The following is a 15,162-nucleotide window of genomic DNA, read 5'->3' as shown; positions in this document are numbered from 1 at the left end:
TAGTTGGGGGCTGAAGGTGACAGCTAGTGGTGTTCTGTTATTTTCTTTGTTGGGCCTGTCTTGTAGGAGGTGACTTCTGGGTACTCGTCTGGCTCTGTCAATCTGTTTTTTCACTTCAGCAGGTGGGTATTGTAGTTTTAAGAATGCTTGATAGAGATCTTGTAGGTGCTTGTCTCTATCCAAGGGATTGGAGCAAATGCGGTTATATCTTAGAGCTTGGCTGTAGACAATGGATCGTGTGGTGTGTCCTGAATGGAAGCTGGAGGCATGTAGGTAAGTGTAGCGGTCAGTAGGTTTCCGGTATAGGATGGTATTGATGTGACCATCGCTTATTAGCACAGTAGTGTCCAGGAAATGGACCGCTTGTGTGGATTGATCTAGGCTGAGGTTGATGGTGGGATGGAAATTATTGAAATCATGGTGAAATTCCTCAAGGGCTTCTTTTCCATGGGTCCAGATGATGAAGATGTCATCAATGTAGCGCAAGTAGAGTAGGGGCGTTAGGGGACGAGAGCTAAGGAAGCGTTGTTCTAAGTCAGCCATAAAAATGTTGGTATATTGTGGGGCCATGCGGGTACCCATAGCAGTACCGCTGACTTGAAGGTATATATTGTCCCCAAATGTGAAATAGTTGTGGGTGAGGACAAAATCACAAAGTTCAGCCACCAGGTTAGCTGTGACATTATCAGGCTTGTCTGGTTATGTAGACTCTCTCCTCAGACCCTACGCTACCAGCACTCCCAGCTATCTTCGAGACACCACTGACTTCCTGAGGAAACTACAATCCATCGGTGATCTTCCAGAAAACACCATCCTGGCCACTATGGACGTAGAAGCCCTCTACACCAATATTCCATACAAAGATGGACTACAAGCTATCAGGAACAGTATCCCTGATAATGTCACAGCTAACCTGGTGGCTGAACTTCGTGATTTTGTCCTCACCCACAACTATTTCACATTTGGGGACAATATATACCTCTTAAGCATTCTTAAAACTACAATACCCACCTGCTGAAGTGAAGTGTCGGATGGCATTCAGAACCATAGTCTTCATTCAAGTCCATACCTCATATTCTTACATTTTATAGGAAATTAGAACCAGAGGTGCCCATGGGAACTTCCTTACTCATCAATCATCCTTCCAGAAGCACCTATACTCAGATATATATTTGCCTTATTTTTGAATAACTGTTTTCTGAAAAAGAATAATTAGTTTTGTTAAAACTCTAGGTTCCTAACAGCTAATCCTAAATTGTACAGAATAATCTATTTTATATGTCATATACATCAGATTGGGGATATTCATAACCTTCAGATAAATTGGATGAGCCTATCCAGCAGGCTTTGAATTATGCAATCTGGGGCTAAGGTACTAGCAGAATGATGAAAACTGACTGCTGGCAGAGTACATCCTTCAGTGATATATCTGATCCTCAGTTGATTGGGAGTTTGTTAATCAGTTTACTTAATCACAATTATATTGGACAAGTTGGAATAGCATAGAGAGGCTACATTATTTTCCTTGTTAGCAAAAGCTGGCATTTCTACTAAGTATTGTCCAGACTTCTCCATCCACACCATTGGTTCAGTATTGGCTGTTAGGACAGTAAGAGGCAATCCGACACTTCTGAATGGATGTCCAGAGTCAGAAGTCCCTTTAATCTCTTAGGCTTTGTTTCTGCTAGCTTATGAGTACTACGGTCCCAATCCAGCAAAGCTGGTGATCTAAAATGCGAGGTGATTTTTTTTCTTTGGCCTACTGCATTATGGAAGCAGCCAGCAATGCCGACTGAATATCACCCAGGAAATCCCAGAGCAGTAAGCAAGCCAGAAGTACAGTCATCGCAATTTTCTTTAATATGAGTGATGGGGCAGTGCTATAGCAGCAAAGAAGAAAGAGGATATATTTCAGAAGGGAGCCTACAATTCCTTTTTTTCCTGATGTCTGCCAAACCATTCAAAACAAAAGGAGGGCGTTAGCAGGGCTAAAAAAATAGTTTTGTGGATGAAGTAACTGAAGTTGCACTGCTTCACCTGGCTAAGCTCTGTGTGACTCACAAAGACAAAATATATCGCTTTTGAGAACTTTGGGTCAACTTCCTTGCAAAACTGCAGATCCCCAAATGCAAAATTGCCTGCTCACTGTAATGTAAAAAGGAACATAAAGATGCAAAAACAGAATTTACATGTAACCTTAATTTTGGATGTACAGTCCTTTAAAAAAAATTTAAGTGTGGTATGGGGGGGAGTTAGGTGGAGGAGTGTTTATTTTGTTTTTACTTTTTTAGCAAAAATATAAAAATATACACTGTACATGGATTTTCACTGTATAAAGTGCAGTTACCAGTCACCTAAAAATTATCATTGCATTCAACTAATACCTATCATAAAGAATTGAAGGCTCTTAGCCAAAATTTTCAAAAGTGTCCTAGCGACATAGAAGCCAAAGTCCCTTTTCTTTTAAATTGACTGCAGCACTAAGTTAGGAACCCACATTTCATAGAAAGTCATGCCTCAAAATAGGACTTGGGCTCTCAACTCACTTAAGTCCTTTTGAAAATTTTAGCCATAGTCTTTACCATTAGAGCTGAGTGAATTACTTTGACAAATAATGCATTTTTGAGGGATACCAAAACTATTTGCGAATTTGGGTCAAATTTGACAAACTGAAAAATCAATTATTTGCTCATCTCTATTTATCACATCTTTTACAAATATACCTATGCCAAATATACCTATTCTTCCATTACTGAACTGTTTGTTTTCAGTCTGGCATCAGGTGCATTAATATTATACCAGATTCTGAGTGCCTTCTCTTTGCTCCTTCTAACTCCCCTTACAGCAGCTCACTTGCCTTGTTACGTTTCCTCTTTCCCCTCCCTTTGTTTAGCATCTTCCATCTTTTTCCCTAAACACAGTGGACCAAATTCATCCCTGACTCCATTGAAGTCAATGAAATCTGTTTGTGTATGTTTGTTCCATAACCTATGTAGGTTTATATAGAATAAAGCCACACTCTGCACTGTATGAGAGAGAGAGAAAAATGGGTACTGTAAGTTTGTTAGCTAAGCCAGGTAGTACAAGACAGGGGCTTTCTGGAATACTAATTGTCGCATAATGCCTTGATTTCAATAGCGTTGTTCTAGAGTTACATTTGGGTCTGTATGTTTGTTTTGGAGGTATGTGTTTGTTCCTAAAGACTTAGTTTTACATTAAATATGTAGCCTGGCCATGTGAAAGACTGTTTCATTATTTAGGTTATGTTTACAATCTACTTTATACCTGCAAATTGTTATGTACTATCTGATGAGAGTGCAAATACCAATACAAAGAACATGAATTATTCCTCAGACAATGGTACTCACAGTAAGATGGTCAGTGCTATTGCACAGGAAGAAATGACTAGGACAAACACACTTTCATTTATAGTCCAGAATGTGGTTCCACAGCACATACACAAGTGAGATTTTTTAAAGACACTCAACATTGTCCTAACCCTGCTCCCGCTGAAGCGATGGTAAAACTCGCATTGGCATCAATGGGATTCCCATAGTTTATAATGATGAAAAGGGGAAAGTAACGGTTAAAGACTAGGAGTGGATGGACTTGTTAATAAAATAAAAATGGGAATGTTGATGCCATAGTATTTGTGAGAGCTTTCAGGCACAGTTAGGAATTGGTGCACTGGGTAGGGAGGTTTATTCCAAGTGTAGGAGTAGCATTGGAGAGGGCATGGAAATAGGCAAGACTGGTATTATTCAGAGAAAAAAATGGGGTTCACGTGGCAAGAGAGAAGAGCATGCATGTTCCATTGACAGCGCAGCATAGTGCAGATCCTTGAAGTCGAGGAGGACAGTCTTAAGTTTGGTTTGATAGGAAATTGGAAAAGAGTGGAGGGATTCAATGAGGTATACGATGATGTTCACGCAAAGAAGTAGACTTTAGCTGATACATTCTCGATATCCTCCATGGGACCGTGGAAGGAGGTGGAAGGCCAGAGAGGAGGAGGTTACAATAACCAAGGCATAACACATATTACATACTGTTAATACTGGTATCTATGTTCATTTTAATAACAATACCATAGAGCAAATAATGGAAAACCTCAGTCCTAGTGTACAAAGTCTGCAAAGTAAGCATCTGTAGTTTATTTCTACTAGGAGAAATTTTTCTGTGGAAGAATGTGGAGGAGAAGCTATAAAACCAGTTAAACTCATTTGGAAATTCTGCTGTGTCATATTTGTAATCTGCAAAATTGGCTGAGAAGAGTATTGGGGTGAAGCGGCAGATCCTATTCCCATCTTAAAGTAATTTTAACTCACCTTTTTCAACACTTATTTTATTCTTAGAAGGAGTTTAGACTTTCATTATTTAATACCCCACATATCCCAAGTGCTCTTGGAAAAACTAGGTTCAATAGTTCCACTGGCCTTTTTCCCAGTCCACTACTCTCTAATTATAGCTAACAAGTCTGAAATTACTAAAACTCTTTTTTATCCTCTCACTCCCCCCCACACACACACCTCCCATCTTATAGCAGGGAGAGAGGGAAGCAGGCTGAATGCCTGTCACCTGATCAACAGACTGTGAGTGTCTCTTCATGAATTGCCTAAGTCGCTTCAAAAATGAATGAATTAACCAAGGATCATAAACCCTCTCTCTCACTTGTGTCTGACAATGTGCTCTGTCATATCCAGCAGGTTGTCCCTGGTAAATATGTAAATTCTTTAGATTTAGTAATAAACTGTTACCATGTTGACGATTTCCTCTGAAAAACTGCAAGCTGAAAAATAACTGAGCTGCTCTTTTTCTTTGATATCCTTGCCTATAGGCTGTTTTAGCACCCCATAAATCCTATCATTGTATAGGATTATTTGGCAGCATGTGGTGGTTTCTGCTAAATCACAGTGAGAAGATGATCAGGCTGGTACTGAAAAATAAAGTATTAAGAGCGGCTTTATAAGATTTATGGAAGGAAAGATTACCACTGGCAGAAACCCAGTCTTTCCCCTAATGACTAGTAAGGAAAAGACTTGCTGTGTTAAGACAGCATCTGTCTCATTAGCCTGGGTATAGGACTTAAGGATCTGTTTCATTCACTTATTCCCCAGCCCTTTCTTGTGCCCATCACTGGGATCTGGGATGATACAACTGAAATCCAAGTGGACTCAACTGTCAGGATATTGACTTAGAAGTATTTTATTCTCCTTTCAATCACTGTTGAATTAATGGACTTATAGCACATTGGTTGAAATGAAAATGGAAATCTGTCGGGCTCTTAACATTTTTCCCAGCACTTTTTTCCAGGGATGGCTTCTCTGAGCTGGGCAAAGAGAGGGTTTTTAAATCTATGTGGCATTCTGCCAATTCCACATATGTTTCAGAGTCACATGAAAGAGCTGGTACAAGATCAGGAAGAGTAACATAGCTGCACTACAGCAGGTGCTGGTGTTGGGAAAGAGGGGGTGACTGACTGGAGGTGGCTGTCATCAGATCCAAATCAAAATCATATACTTAAAATAAATAAAAAATAATATAGATGGAAGCATTTGCCACTGTTATCCATCAGTGGTCTGTCAACATTAAGGCAGAGAAAGAAAAATAAGCCATTTCCCCCCAACAGTGTCAGATGAACTATTTGAATGTTTTAAACCAAGTCAAAACTAGTATAAAACTGACGTACTTATCAGATTCAGATCTAACCCCAGATTTCCATATCAGAAATTAAAGAGAAGATTGTAGGTCTCTTCAGAAGGGAAGTACTTCACAAGTGACAGCAGGGAGCTACTTTGCAAAAACTAATAGATTTATTTTGGTAAAATAAGCAGCATTAAAGAATATGGTATGTAAAGTTCTTTTGAACTCAGAGACATGGAATCATAAAATATACGTTGGAAAGCTTTCTAAAGGAGATTGCTGAAACTAAAAAGGAAAGAATAGACAATTTAGGTAATTAGAAATACCATTGGGCATGAAGGATAGATTAGAAAGCCCGGCTATGATTTAGATTTTTAAAAATGATATTTTATTATTCATTACTTATTCTAAAGTTTTCTCAGTAGCAAGAGGAGGTACAATTATTAATGAAGGAAAGTTAAGGCTCACAGAAGATACAAATTTGGCTAGCATAGCACATGGGCTCACAGTGATTACAAAATCTACTGGCAAGGTACTCAAAGGTTTATAAATTTCTACCATAACTCAAGGCTTTAAAATACTCAAAGAAGTGCTTCAAGTGGTTTCAACTATTTGACTATTTGCATTCTCCAATAGATCAGGTCATACTTTGAAAAGGGGTGAGCATAGCTGACACCCTCTACCCCAATGAAACTTGGGGACTATGCTGCTCTGAAATTTTGCAATGGGCACTGTGGTTCATTTTAACCATTTATAAATCTAAAATGTCTCTTGATTACTTTGTATAAATGTATACCTGAAATGGAATCTCCCAAAAAGATCCACTATTATTAGGTAGTGGGTATTCACCCACGAAAGCTTATGCTCCAATATGTCTGTTAGTCTGTGAGGTGCCTCAGGACTCTTTGTTGCTTTTTACAGATCCAGACTAACACAGCTACCCCTCTGATACTATTATTATTGTTTTGTTTTATTATTTTATTCAAATGGTCTCCACTAGAAACTCTAAAAACAACGTCCTTAAGTTTCAGTTTTGCTGGCAGTCTGGCACATCATTACCATAAACAGTGGAACAAAGAGAAGGCACTTTTATAAGTCTACATATAGCAGGATATTAATTGTATATAATGAATTGAAAATGCTTGCAGTGCAGCTAATGTCTGTGATTCCTTTCATGAATATTTTCTTCCCAGTGGCTGAAATAAAATATCAAGAGTGGTATGGGATTTACAGTCGGAACAGCAATCTAAGCTATTTGTAAAAACGTATTTTCTAAACATTTATGGCTTTTATGGTTTAGTTGTAATACTGAATAGCCTAGAGAAGCATTCATTCTATCACTAGTGTAGCATTTCAATAGTAACTCAGATATCTTTAACTTTCTGAAAATTTCACTTCTCTCGTGTAAGATGAAGAATCTCCTCGTATTTTTTTTTAAAAACCCTCAAACCAACAATATCAGACTCCCATGTGTGTGTTTTTTTGTTTAAGGAACACCACAGAGGGTGGTAGGCCTTAAACTTCATGAGACCCGACAGTTTTGTCATCCTGAAGGATTCCTTTGAGATTACAGATATTATGGAGATCTAAGAGTGCAGCCACTTCTAAGAGAAAACCATTTTGATCCCCAACAATTTCACCCAAATGAAAACATTATCTGAAATTTTACAGACAGGGTAGGATTTTTTTTTTCTGGAAAACTTGAGGTACATCATAAAAGGTGTTCTAGAAGTATATGGGCCCCATTGAGTTTATAAACTGTGTGGCTCTCAGTGGGAGCTTTTAAACGCAATATTATCCATACACTGTAGTCATAATGGAGGGATGACAGGCAGGAAACCACAGGGGGACACAAGCAGGATTGTGAAAATTAGTAGGCAAGTGTGGTGGTATATAACACACTGAAGCAATACCTTTATTTAGAATTGCCAGGTCCATATGAGTCTGGTCTACAGTAGAAAATTTAATTGACTCAGCTTCCGCGCTCTGAGGTGTAAAAAATCCACACCCCTGACCAACGTAGTGAAGCTGACCTAAGTCACCGAGTAGACCAGAGGTGGGCAAACTAGGGCCCGCGGGCCGGATGTGGCCCGCGGGATCATCCTGCCTGGCCCCCGAGCTCCTGGCCCAGGTGGCTACCACTGGCCCCTCCCCTGCTGTCCACCCTCCCCCGCAGCCTCAGCTCGCTCACTCTCCTGCAGGCACAATGCTCTGGGCAGCGGGGCTGTGAGCTCCTGGGGCCTGACCCGGTCTCTGTGCTGCGTGGTCAGGGGGCGGGGGTGTGGATAGGGGTCGGGAGGGAACAGGGGTTGAATGGGATCAGGGGTCCCGGGGGAGCAGTCAGGAAGGAGGGGGGGTTAGATGGGGCGGCAGGGGGCAGGCGGGGCAGGAGTTCTGGGGGCAGTCAGGGGACAGGGAGAAGGAGTGGTTGGATGGGGCAGGGGTCCTGGGGGGGCCAGTCAGGAATGAGAGGAGGGGTTGGACAGGGAGTGGGGGTGTGTGGATGGAGCAGGGGTCCTAAAGGGGCCATCAGTAGGGCCAGCTCCAGGGTTTTGGCCGCCCCAAGTGGCGCAAAAAAAAAAAAAAAAAAGCTGCGATCGCGATCTGCGGCGGCAATTCGGCAGGAGGTCCTTGGCTCCGAGTGGGAGTGAGGGACCGTCCGCCGAATTGCCGCCGAATAGTTGGACCTGCCGCCCCAGTCCGGAGTGGCCCCCCAAGCACCTGCTTGGCAAGCTGGTGCCTGGAGCCGGCCCTGGCCATCAGGGAATGGGGGGTTGGATGGGGCAGGAGTCTCGGGGGGGGGGGGAGAGGGCAGATAGTAGGTGGGAGCTGGCCCGCGACCCCCTCCCCTAACCAGCCCACCATACAATTTACGAAACCCGATGTGGCCATCAGGCCAAAAAGTTTGCCCATCCCTGGAGTAGACAGTGCTAGGTTGAAGGATAAATTCTTCTATGGACCTGGCTACCACCTCTTGGGTAGGTTGATTAGCTTCAGCTATGAGAGAACTTTTCCTGTTGGCATAGGTAGTATCTACAATGAGGTGCTATAGTGGTGCAATCTGTCTTCTCAGGATGAGGTTGCCCCATTAAAGGAACCCCTTTCCTAGCATGCTTTTCTGGGCTGGCCCTTTAAATGTGTCAGAGACAAACTGGAACTCAAAAGTGGCCATTCTGTAAGTGCCTTCCCGCATCTCCTTCTCTTCCAGGTGGGAAGGTTTTCTTACCTCCTGATATGCTTTCCCCTTCTTATTCCTGAGGAGATGACACATTCTCACAGGGAGTGTGTGTTCATGAGAAAGGGTCTTCATCTTGTGTCATAGAAACTGTTGGCACCAAATTTCCATTTTGCAGTCCCTCCTGACTAGACAGCTTTCTTCCCAAGATAGGAGGGAATTAGAAGCATGGAATCAGAAGAGGGAGCCAGGAGTCTGGAATGAGGACGAGGAGGTAGGCAATCCCTTGGGGGCGGGGATGGTCTGAGGAAGAGTGAGGTCTATCACTGTGCTGCTTGCAATTTCTGCTGGAGACAGCACAATTTGTCAGCTTCACCAAACCGGTGTCACTGAGCAATTTTTAAGCTTTTAAATGATTCTTAAGGAAATTCCCGTGCAAGAACTATGCCATAATTGAGTTACTGTAAGCTTTTTACCTCTCTATCAATTACCTAAGTGTAAACATAATTTAAAACGGGGGCATTTTTATTCATTTTTTTAAGAGAGAGAAATTTGTTTTCATAGCTGCAGCGCTGTTTAGGTTTTTTCAACTAAGTAACCAGTAGATATTTACAACCTCAACTTAAGCTGATCAGTGTTTGAGATATAATTTTGTTTGCAAGTGATCCCATGGCCGAACAAAAAACTAAAACTGCTATAAAGATTTGAAACTTAAAAAAAAAAAGTCTTCGACTGAAACAGTGAAACAAATGTTACTTGCATGTTTTGAGAGAATGCACTCCGTAGCTGCAGTCCCAACAGCAGATTATTCAGCACAGAGCAATTCTAAAGTCAATTTTCAGTGTTTACCAGACTTTCCATTGTTCCTTTAAATCTTCATTGCGCTCCTTTATTTGCATTTCCTCTGGCATCTGGGTTACAGGACTGGCTGGTGGTGACTGAATGCCCTTACTATCTAATGTCTATTGGGTCTATGTCAGTGGTTCCCAAGCCCTGGGCTGTAGGTTGCAGGGCACCAGTAATTAGCAGAGAGTTGGTTAGTCACATGATGCTGGCTTGTCTGGAATCCAGCTGGTAAACTGAATTAAAAGAAGCTTTTAACTACCTTAAATACTTTGCTAATATGACTCTTCCATGAACTCAATGGCTGTAGCTGTTACAAGGATATTATTCAGTCATCAGTGGGAGGGGAAGTGGGCCAACAATCATGAATAGGAGGGATGTGGTCACTCTCAAGATACGGCTCACACTATGGAAAAAGCTCGTGTAAAATGAGTAGGTCTCAGTTCTGGTCCTTGTGAACAGGTGTTCACGTTACCACCACAACTGGCAGCATCAGCAGAAGTGCTAATGACTGAGGTGACCTGGATTCTGAACTATCCTTAAATGTGACTCTACTGGTCAACAAAGTGAAAGTTTAGTGGAGCAATGTGAGAAAGCCTACTGCTACTGCCTCTTCTGTAAACTGTTTTGTGGATAAACTAAAGGCTGCACTTTTTACTCCTGTCAAAGTGGTAGTTGTCATGAATTCTAATATTCACTTTAAGAAAAAATCCTCTTCTGTAATATTATGTATACAAAAAAATCTCAAAAAAGAATCTGTCTTCCTGAATTTTGGCTCACAATTACTAAGTCACATATATACACCGTGCATCTCATTATGAAATCTTACATAGTCGTTCCAAGTCTGACCATAATCTAACACTATATCAAGCGGGGGTTATTTTGTTTGTTTTTTGCCAAAGCCAACTTACACAACCCTTATCTGAGCAAAGCAGAGCTTGGTGGAATCAACTTAATTCTATCTCATTCTATTAAATGATTAGAAAAAAAAGTCTTACCTAAACAGTTAAACTCTGGCAGTAGACTTTTCATAAAGTAAGAATCTAGAGAGTAATTTTAATAATCTCTGATTTTTCTGGTTTGCCTCCTTTCTGTGATGTATGCAAACTAATTATTTCAACATACACCACCCCATTATAGTTTCAGATTGCTCTCCATGTTAATTCTACCCTAACCACGTTTTCTACAATGATTTTAGCATAAAATTAATTTAAATAGTACAACTGTAAACATACCAGTTTAAGGATGCTATTAAATAGATTTCTTCTTTATTGATTATTTTGCTATGGTTTTTCCATTTTTCTATCTGGATATGTGCATAAGTACTAATAATCATTAATTTATACTTCCTGCTCTTTGATTTCTGATGACTCTGAATACAATGTAATGGCTGATATACTTCTTGAAACATCCCAAATTTATAGCCAATGTTGATGATATATGTAACGGAGTGTTGTTTTTAATTACACCAAAAAGGTATGCAATGATCAGATGACTAACATAGTGAACATCAGTAAATGGGGTAGGATCTGAGGCTAAAACAGAAAAAGAACAAGTTAAGAATTACTTAGACAAGTTAGATGTCTTCAAGTTGGCAGAGCCTGGAACTTTATTATACAGAAGAAAAATGTTTCTTTTAACTATTTTAATTTAAATGAAACAAGCACAGAAACAGTTTCCTTACCTTATCAAATCTTGTTTAAACTTTCCCTTTTTTTTAGTAATTAACATTTAACACAGTACTGTACTGTATTTGTTTTCTTTTTTCCCTCTGCTGCTGCCTGATTGCTCACTTTTGGTTCCAAATGAGGTGTGTGGTTGACTGGTCAATTCGTAACTCTGGTGTTCATAACTCTGAGTTTCCACTGTACTCCTTCCTAAGCAGTCATTTCCCATTTTGTATACGTGCAACTGATTGTTCCTTCCTAAGTGGAGTACTTTGCATTTATCCTTATTGAATTTCATCTGATTTACTTCAGACCATTTCTCCAGTTTGTGCAGATCATTTTGAATTTTAATCCTATCCTCCAGATCACTTGCAACCCCTTCCAGCTTGGTATCATCTGTAAACTTTGTATGAGTACTTTCTATGCCATTATCTAAATAATTGATGAAGCTATTTAATAGAACCAGCCCTATTTCAAAAAAAGCGAATATCATTTTGGGATGCATAAGCAGGAGTGTTGTAAGCAAGAAATGAGAAGTAATTCTTCCACTTTACTTAGCACTGATTATGCCTCAACTGGAGAATTGTGTCCAGTTTTGGGCACCACAGTTCAGGAAAGATGTGAACAAATTGGAGAAAGTCCAGAGGAGAGCAACAAAAATGATTAAAGGTCTAGAAAACATGACCTATGAGGAAAAAGTTGGGTTTGTTTAGTCTGCAGAAGAGAAGACAGAAGGAATGATGGGAGTCTTCAAGTACATAAAAGATTGTTATGAAGAGGAGGGTGATAAATTGTTCTACCTACTCACTGAGGACAGGACAAGTAGTAACGGGCTTAAATTGCAGCAAGGGAGGTTTTGGTTGGATATTAGGAAAAAATTCCTAACTGTCAGGGTGGTTAAGCACTGTAACAAATTACCTAGGGAGGTTGTGGAAAATCCATCACTGGAGATTTTTAAGAACAGGTTAGACAAACACCTGTCAGGAATGGACTATATAACACTTAGTTCTCCTCAGTGCAGGGGAGTGGACTAGATGACCTATCCAGGTCCCTTCCAGTCCTATATTTCTATGATTTTTCTTCTATAGCACAGCAATCTTCATTCTACAAGTATTACAGTGGTTGCATGACATCATCCATATATATCACAGTTATAGGTAGAATGTTAGATATCAATACAGAAATCATGCATCATCTGAAGGAATTGCTTGCAGCAGCACCAACTAACAGAACAGGCTAGCTGATACTAGCAACACATGCTGTCCCTAGTGTCACTAGACCATTCAGGTAGGATTGGAATTCACAGTCATAGGGAGGCAAGTGATGGTGATATGATTCTGAAAAGGAAAGTACATGAACCCAAATTAAAGACGTTTTGGAAGAAATACCAAAACCAGCTACAATTTTTTAATATAAAAGATCTGGTGCTTAATTCTTAGATCACAAATAGCCAACCAAAAAATATCTCCTTGAGAGAATCAGAAAACTGTGGATGAGCCAGGCACCCAAAATTTAGGTTTGGAGGTTACTAAAAGACTGATAATTCCAAGGGCAGACAAAGAGAAAATTAAATATCTAACAAAGGTACCGACACACATAGGGAGATCATAATTTAGCTGTCCAGTTTCCAACAATACTTAATTAATAGCACGTGGTGTTTTTTTACAGGACAGGCATCAGCATAGCAACCTTGAAACCTTGAAACCTTGTCAGTTACACAGGATCGCAATTCAAGTAGATAAAGCAGCAGTCTTTCAGAAGTATTTTAGGATATTTGTGATGATGCAGAGTATATTAGTTCAGTGTGAATATAGGAAGCAAAAGTGATTTTAAAAATGATGACCAAGTAAATCTCTACATCCCCATACATTTGTAAAACAAGTATCCCCCGCCCCCATATACCCTAGTTAACCCTTTCCAATAACTATTATCCATTGCAGATTCCTTCAAACTGACAGCAAATTGAATAGTAAACTGTGTATGTGCTTCAGTTTAAAAATATAGTAAGCACTAGTCCCTGCTGACCTACATCACTAATCTAGTATTGTTGTATCTATGCTAATCTTAGTACCCAAGCATCTACAAAGATATAAAAGGTGTACATTCCAAGTGTCATGGTTCAGAGCTATCTGCACCTTTGACCATACTCTGCTTTCTCTAAGTGCACCTCCCTCAGGTGATACACGCTGTGCCTTCACCTCTCTCAAGGTAGAATCCCACAATTCTCCCATTCTCAGGCTGGGTCCAAAGATATAGAACCATGTGTACCCATCTGTGATTCCTCAGCAGGCCTGACTGGGTTTGAGACCTACATGTCTGACCTTTGGAGATGTTACCAGTGCATGAATTTGTGAACCAATTATTGTTTAATCTCAGAGCATAACAGACAAAGGGTTTTTAACACAACAGTTTGCATTCATATATCTTACCTAAAGATTAGTTAAACCTTACTTATCCAGACACCCCACACTTCTGGGACAGGGTTCAGTCTCCTTTTCCACAGTCCCTGTGTCTCTGCTCCACTGTGCTTCAGGGGAAGACATTTTATCAGTCCCATAGTTCTTTGTCTGTATGTCCTGAATCTGGTCCAACCCGTTTATGCAGTCCATCAGGAGGTAGGGGTAGAACATCACAGTTAATAGTCCTGGGTGCATATTAAGGATCTCTTATCTGAGCCATTGTCCATCTCACTGGGTAGCTTCCTGACTATGTGGCCATTGAATTAATCCCTGGAAATATTATAATAAACACAATTACAATCCAATAGACAGATGGAACATATAATATTAATAAAATATTAGAGACATCTCCTACATCAGGTTTTCTCAAACAGGGGTCGCCGCTTGTGTAGGGAAAGCCCCTGGCGGGCTGGGCTGGTTTGTTTACCTGCCCCGTCTGCAGGTCCAGCTGATAGCAGCTCCCACTGGCTGTGGATCGCTGCTCCAGGCCAATGGGAGCTGCTGGAAGCAGCGCGGGCCGAGGGACTTACTGGTCTCCACTTCCAGCAGCCCCCATTGGCCTGGAGCAGCGATCTGCGGCCAATAGGAACTGCGATTGGCCAGACCTGCAGACGGGGCAGATAAACAAACCGGCCCAGCCTGCCAGGGGCTTTCCCTACATGAGCAGTGACCTCTGTTTGAGAAACCCTGTCCTACATCCTTCACACCGAGGGAGAGAGATATTAGCTATCAGAATTAAAAGGAATTAAGGGAAAATTTAGGCAGAATATCAAGAAAATGTCACTGTCAGTGAGATCCATTAGTCTTTAATTTCCCAAGGCAAACTGGTGACATCCCCAATCACTTGGGATATTTAAAGCTAGACTAGACAAAAAGCTAGTAAGAGTGGAATTGAGGTCAATCCAGTATCAGCAGAGATGCATTAAATAGCCTTAATATATCTTTAACATTGATTCTATGCTTGTCTGATGCCAAGAATAGTTGCGGCCTGACACCGTCTCAACTTCCTGCAGCTGCCATAATGGGCAATTATTAAGTCATTGTAAATATGGGCAATTAACACTTCTAATTTGATACTGTAATGATGATACATTATTTTTGCTTTCATTCATGAGGCAGAGGTACATTATTCCTCTATGGTAGGTTTAGCTTTATGTAAGAAAAGTTTACTTTTTGGGCTAGAGAGATGGTTAGGAAGAGTGTTTTTTAGCAATTACTTTTTGGTTTGATGATGATACTGCATTTTTCTTCTTAGGACTTTTTTCCGCCATACATTAAGATGTTCAGAAACCTGGTTCAATGAATGCCTGCTCTGAAAATCAAATATGTATTGTGACAGACCCAGACCAGTGGGGTACAGGAGTCTGGTAGAGGGCAA

The sequence above is a fragment of the Malaclemys terrapin genome, chromosome 2 (assembly GCF_027887155.1).
Source record: "Malaclemys terrapin pileata isolate rMalTer1 chromosome 2, rMalTer1.hap1, whole genome shotgun sequence".
In the NCBI taxonomy this organism is placed as follows: Eukaryota; Metazoa; Chordata; order Testudines; family Emydidae; genus Malaclemys; species Malaclemys terrapin.
The sequence above is the reverse complement of the archived record's forward strand: the minus strand, read 5'-3'. Positions refer to the sequence as shown.